This window comes from Dipteris shenzhenensis, chromosome 27 (assembly GCF_047967505.1).
Source record: "Dipteris shenzhenensis isolate YYH24624 ecotype China chromosome 27, Dip_SZ_1.0, whole genome shotgun sequence".
Taxonomy (NCBI): domain Eukaryota; kingdom Viridiplantae; phylum Streptophyta; class Polypodiopsida; order Gleicheniales; family Dipteridaceae; genus Dipteris; species Dipteris shenzhenensis.
The window spans coordinates 22,663,823-22,671,285 of record NC_141622.1 but is presented as its reverse complement, the minus strand read 5'-3'; positions in this window follow the sequence as shown (position 1 = coordinate 22,671,285).

Here is a 7,463-nt window from a genome sequence, read left to right as displayed (position 1 = left end):
AGGCATCAAACTTGGGCCGACTTGGGCCGAGAAGGTTGCGGAGGTCGAAGCGAAGCATCTAGCAACGACAATCTTAAACGAGCTTTCGAAGTAAGTTCTCCTCATTATCCCCGACCTCGATTCTTTGCTTAACCTCATCGTCGACCTCCCGGGGAGTGACAGAAGAGAGGTGAGAGATGCTAGTGAGAGGTCCAGCAAAAATCTTGTAAAAAAGCCAGAAGATGAAGACGTCTTCTTCTTCTACATTGTTGGCTATGGTGAGAGAAAGCTCTTAACCATCTTCGGCAGCTCAATCATTCCGCAGACTCGAAAGCTCCATTCAATCAGCCTTCCTTCTCACATTCATTTCCTTCTCGCCTTCATCCTCCAAGCTCTTGAGAGTCCAAAAAGGATAGCGCATTTTTGGCCTCTCAAGGTGTCTTTTCAAGAGGGTAAGGGATAGGCATAGAAGTGCATAGAAGTGCATATATACCTTTGCATAGAAGTGCATTCAATCAATTCAATGTGTGTGCATGGGAGACAAACCTTTTTCTTTCAGCACATAAGTGGGTATATGTTTCCTAAACTGAGATATTTGTTTGAAGCTTTTCCCTCATGATATGTACACGCTTTTGCAGTCATGATATACGTCAATAAATAGGGATTTTTTAAACATTGCATATGTTTTCATAAACAAAACCTTTAGCATATATATATATATATATGAATAAACTCTCATGTTTTTTTGAGATTATGGATAGATTTGAGAAGACTTTTGAATCTGTCGTACATTGTAAATGGTTTTTATTAAAAAGGTTTTGAGAACTATGATTGGAAAAATGCCTTATTTTTTGTCTTTTCAGGATGTCAAGAGAAAAGGGTAGAAAAGTTCAAGTGGCACATGCTCCAAAGGCAACAAGAGGAAGAAAAGAAGATCACCATGTTGAATCATCAATAGGTGGAATGGAAGAGCCAGAAAGTGTGGTGGGTCTAGAGGGTGAAACATCATCAACTCAAAGAGATGAAGGTCCAAGAGTGGAGGAGGATGATAGTGAAGTTCAGGTGGAAGGAGGAGGTGTTGTGATTGGCAAATGTAGGATGCTTGATTCAGACCAGTGTCCTCGCATTCTGTTGTGTAGGTTGATACCCTATGCAAGAGTGAGAGGACTTTGTGATGATGTATCTTCACTCAAAAGTACATTCCAAGTGGAGGGCTATCTCCTCAGAGGAAGGATCTTTCATTGTATCTATCTGTAAGAGTGATGAAGAGGAGATAGTTGTGACAGATGGTATGAGGGAGAGTTGGTCTCCCACTTGGAGAGAGGTGGATGAAGAGTTTGAGAAAGATGTGATGTCTAACACTGACTTTCATTTTATGTCACGAAAGATGTTATTTGTTTGGGAGGGCAATCATAGGACCACTGCATGGATGAGTGTTATCAAGGACATCTTTCCTACAAACAAGAAAAGACATGTACGAGTGGTATGCACAATCATTCACCCAAGGAAAATTAGCGAGATTGCTCTCTTAGCAGGGCTGCAATGAATGAATTTGTAAGTACATGGACTCTTTGAAGCTTCTCCACATTTGTGTTTTATGCTACTTTGCATTTATTGATTGGGTTGTGTACTTTACTCTTGGTTTTGTAGCATGAATGAACATGCTATTATCAAACCCAGTCCAAGGGATATACTCATAAATGCACACAACATTTGTGAGTGTGACCCTATGGTGTTTATGAGAACATTGTCTTCAAGTGAGGTCAACAAATCAATAGAGAATTGGAGGGCTCAAGAGAGTAAAGGTAAGAAGCCATGGTTTCCATGGACAAGAGGTTATCTGGCAAGGCTTGTCTTCCAGGTAGAATGTTGCACTTGTATTGACACTTATTTCTTTATTACTCCTTTGCTTTCTCTAAGGTTGAGTACAATATAGAGCTTAAAAAGGAAATGGAAAAAATATCTACAAAGCTGTCTTTAGATCAAAGGGGAGAGGCAGAAGGAAAGCAATGTACCATAATTCAAGAGAGAATTGCTGATAGGATGGGAAAGGTGTGAATTGAATTTTCTATACTTTGTTGTATTTATTTTGAAGTTAGGTGACTGACATGTATCTTTGGATAAGTGTTGAATTGTATAGATCCTGGTCTTGGAGAGGCTTGGTTGGAAAAGTTGTTTGCCTTACGCTTTGATGGTACAAACTCTTGCATGACATTGGAGAAGCTCCAACTCATTGCAAAGTATGATTTGAGATTGGAGAAGAAAAATATTTTCCTTTCTTTGTTAGAAGCTACTTTAAACCTATGCGAGACATGTACTTCATGCCTGTGGGTGACCTTGAGTATAGAGGGTGTGTTTCTACTACCAATACAAACCAGCTTTCATGGTGTTTTGTTTGTTTCTTACCAATGGCATGACTCTTACTTTTGATTATAAAATTACGTCAACTTTTACTGTTTAGGTGGATTAGTAGAAGATTTGAGGGTGATCACAACAATGGGCATGCCTTTGGAGACCCCTAAGGATTACACATTGTAGCAATACATGGAGGATATAAAACTAGAGGGGAGAAAACATATGTTTGTGGTGCTAAGATCAAAGGAAACAAAGATGGAGAACAAGGGTGGAAAAAAAGGAGATGGACTATCTGAGTTGGACATGGCTACCCATAGGGTGGTTTATAGGTATGTTTTCAATTCATTCCAAGGTTCATTTTTCATTTGTCTATTTTGTGCTAGTGATTCATGTAATTACACAATCATTGATGGTTGTTCCACTTGATTTCTTGACCTTTCAATGGTTTGGGAGGTCCACTTTCTTTTTGTTTCTTGGTTGATAGATATCTCTCCCACTTAGCAACAGAGAAAAGGATCTCTAACATTCCAAATTTGTGCAAGAGTTGGGTGGAGATTGGTCATGCAGCATGCATGTATCCACCTAGCATGCACCGTCTCTCTCGATGGGAATTAGCACATTGTCCATGGTGGATAGACTTCCCTAAAGGACAAGTATTCGTGAGGGAAAGAGACTTGTACAACACTTATGCTTCAGTGAAAGCCAGTGAAGCAAGTAAGGACAAAGTGGAGGGTAGCTCAAGGAGAGATAAGAAAGAGAAAGAGAAACAAGAACATGCTACAAAAAAAGGTAAGGAAGATATACTATAATTGTTTGTTGTTGTTGTCTTCAGTTCACTTTGACATTGTGTTAATAAGTTTATGATTGTTCTCTTTCTAGATGAGGTACCATCTAGTCCTATGCAACATGAAATGGATCACACAGAGAGTGCTGGTAAGGGTGTAATTGTGTTCTACATATGTAGTTGTTCTTTTAACACTACTTTTGCTTGTAATTGATTTGATTTTCCATATAGGTAGAGAATCAATCTCAAGAATTGTGAAGCAATATGTGTTCCATCGATCATAGTCACCTGACATTTCCTTGGCCCGTGGCATCACACCTTTGTTTGCTTGTATGGTTGGCGATTACATCGCCATGGGCAAAGACTTTGCTGACTCTAAAAGAAATCATAAGTATGCTATTTTGCATGAGTTTTTCATTACAGTGGCTAGTCGAGATCAAGACTACAAAAGGATGAAGGTGAAGTGGGCTTCAGATTTTATATTGCTCGATTTTCCATTTGGCTATCCACTTGATGAGAGAGGACCCACTTCTACTTGGAATGTCTTGCTTGAGGACCATGCACGGCACGGGCGTTGCATCGGCTTCTTTGTCTGATAGTGGTTGGTTGGCGTGCATATGTCCTTTGGCAGGTAAGGTACAATAACACAATTGACATTTCACATTTTGTGTTTCCATTTAGCTAGTTTTAAATAAAAGTAATTGCTTGCAGGACAATGTATTGGTTGGATGGAATGGTTTGCATATGTCCAAGGCTTGGAGGTTGTCAGATGTGTGATCATTCATGACAAGCTTCCATATGGATTTTGCAAAGAACATGGTAAAAGTGTTCAAGTAAGCTACCATTCCATGCATTCTATGTTTGCCAGTTGTATTGAGTCCTTTTGTAGACCTCCTTTGGGGTCTTTGACAAATGTCATCTCGTGAGTCCTATGCATGCTATGCTTGGAAGGATAAGTCACCTTTGTCTTTGCAGTTTGTTTATGTGTGATTGGCAAGTGCCATATTCCATGCTATAATGCTTGCTAGTTGAAGTCAATATAGTGTACATGTTTTTCTCCATGCGGTTTCCAGATGCAATCTTCACTATTAGCTCTCATATGTAGAGCAAAGAAGAATCCATCAATTTTTTGGGAGGAGAGCTTTCCACTTTTCCAACAGCTTTTGATTGATCCACGTGAAGATATCTGGACTCACTACATACCTCCCTCTACAAGGACAATTATGCCGACATCTTCTCAGCTAGCACGAGGTGGACTAGAGAGGAGTAGTTTTTTTGTAGGTTGCTAGATTGATAATTGTTGTGGTGAACAATGGACACATTTGGAAAGTGGTAGTGTGGATCTGGTGCATTTTGCAGGTGAAGTGGTATTTCAATAGTCATTTATGTTATGAGTTCAGTAATTAGTATTTAATATGGTACCATTGTTCTACGTATGATGCAATCCAATGCTTTATAATGAGAGTAGGGTTTTCTAGACATATGGATGAAGTGATATTGTTCAATCAAGAGATATTGTTCAATGTTACTAGACCGAGCAATGTTTATGTTCTTCAATTGAAAGATAGGGTGGATTCTAAGTTTGAATATTGGTATACTTATTATGACAACATCTTGCTATAGTAAGTTCAGTTTCAAATTTGTTCTCATGAGAGGAATTGTGTAAAAACTCATTCACTTCATTGGCCCGCTCGGTTTTTCTTGCTTGCTCTATTGACTACCTCCTCCATTGCCAATTTTGGCCATTTTAACTTTCTTGGGGGGTGAAAAAAACTGGTAGCAAGGGACCAAAAATGTGGCAAGGAGATTGAACATGCTTAAGAAGTGTTTCTTTAAATTTCACTTGCCTCGTTGCCTAGTAGTAGAAGACAGTCAATTGTGTGTTGTGTATATGGCAATTGATTGCATGAGGCTACACTTTGAGCCACAAGCATTGTGTACATGGAGACTCATATCATAAGATTTCACTTTGAGGAAAAAAGTGGTGGCAATCGTAGGCAAGGATCTCTAGAAATAGGGTTCCTAGAATAAGCAACCCTTCATCCATAGCTTATAAACAGGCAAGTATTTCTTGGCCATACCATGCATAGACAAAGCTAGACTAATGTCAAAGAAATAAACTCCTCCACCATTAGATTGGATTCACAAGATCATGACATGTGGCAAGGAGATAAGGTCCTCGATGGAGATTGAGAGCTTTTACTATACAAGGTAAAGGCAGTTCCACTGTAGAATGACTCTTATATGGGAACTCTATTTGACAAAATATTTGGATTGGCTTGATTTTTTTGGTCCTACAACACAATGCCATACATCACGTTTTGGATAATTTTCTTTTTTTACTCATATCTCAAAAATTGAAGAACTTTTTTGAGAGTTTTTCTCAATAAATGGTCTATCTCTTTGGCATTGCTACAAGTCTCACAAGCTTGAAAAATCTTGAAAATTCAAGCATGTTCTTTTCTCTATCAATCTTTAGCCTCTAGTATGGGGCATGTAAATACCCCATATATCGCCTACATTCAAGGGGTATTTAAAAATATCCCTACCTATAGATTTGCATAACTATATACAACCCCTTTTGTAAATTTGAGATGATAAAAACACCCCTTCAATATGGAAACCTTCTCTATTTCAATTAAAAAGCCCCTATGTATAATTTTTATAACTCTCCAAGAAGATAAACCCATTCTATTGGATAGCTAAGACCAACCTCAGCTCGATTCCCTTGGTACTAAACTACTTCCCTGACTAGGTTGTGCTTGAAATTAATGAGGCATTGTGGGGTTGATCCTTGGAGCAGTTGTGTGGCAAGCTGCCTAGTGAGGGTCATGGAGGACATAGGGGGAAATGGGCTCCTGGATTGTAGACATCACCTTGGGTGACCAAGGGTAGATTACATCGATGCCCATTGGAGCTTGGTTTGAGTATATCCTCCATTTCTCCTTGCATACCTTGATTACTTGCACCACTTGTGAGTTGATGATGTCCAAGTGGTGCTTCGACCATTGATTGCCATAGAGTATGTACCAGATTATGATGCAGACTCGAGCCTTCTTGGTCTTGAGAGATCATACATAGATGTTCCACATGTTAGCATGGATTAGCCTTCACATTTTTATCATGCACATTTCTCAGTAAAGACCTTAGCACAAGACAATCCCATCTACATTAGCACAGTCTGGCTGTAGTGATGTACAACCATCACATTCATGCATGGATCCAACTCCATCTATTGTCACATTAGGAGTTTAGTTATGATCATGCCTATATATAATAGTTAAGTCCTCAGTATGAGGTACTTACATCTTCTGTAGCATGCTAAAATACATGCCATGATGCATTCAACTCTTTAGGTGATTCCATTCCAGCATCCATCACTGATTCTTTCACTTCTAACATAGAGCATAACTTAGACGTAGTTTCCACAGATTAGCAGATCAATCTTTAAGAAATTCTAGTATTGGTTCAATCATGCTGCATTGCACCACCCTTGGATCTAGTGATCACCACCTCTTTTGATCAGCAGCAGATCATTCCTCAACATGAGAATATTTATGTATCAGTGTAGTGGCCATCATCAGGTTCAACCATAGTGCAACTTGGGGAACCTCAGTGTTTCATCATGCACTTATGGTTGTAGTATGAAGTCCTTACTTGATGCATATTAGTGGTTGGATTCGAGACTATAGATCAATCCCTATATTAGCATTCCACACTGCATATGCCTCAGAGATATCTTATGCTTTCTCTATTGCATTTTAGGCTTTAGGCCTTTACATTGTCAGCTCCACCTTGAGCCTATGATAGATGCTACATCCTATGCCAATGGATGTTTAGCCATACACACATCAGACGATCTTCAGCTCATGATAGTTGAGCGTACATGTTGGACAAGTTCCTATGCCTTGTCAATTTTATGGGCCTCTTCTTCAATAGAGCAGAGTATCATCCCTGCACCTTTGGCCCCAAATTTTTGATCCTTGGATCACTGTGTCTACATTGACTATGCAGTCATCTATAATCCTACATCATATGAAAGAGATTATTCTATTGAAGCACACCTCTGACATCGTTGTCCATTCTTTTGGGTTGGTAACACTCTTGTATGTCATAACCTACTGGCTCACATCTTCACAGCTACACCAACTAGCTTCATATCTGGATGCCTCATCTACAAAATACTGCACAGTCCACTATGACTCGTGACATGTTCAGCCTTGACATGTTTAGCACGAAGCCATACATGTATTCATGTACATAGTTACCTTTCGATTGACTAGTCTTTGATCCAGGTGGACTTTACTTTCTGCATGTTTCCTTCCTCTTCCCTTCGGCCTATCTT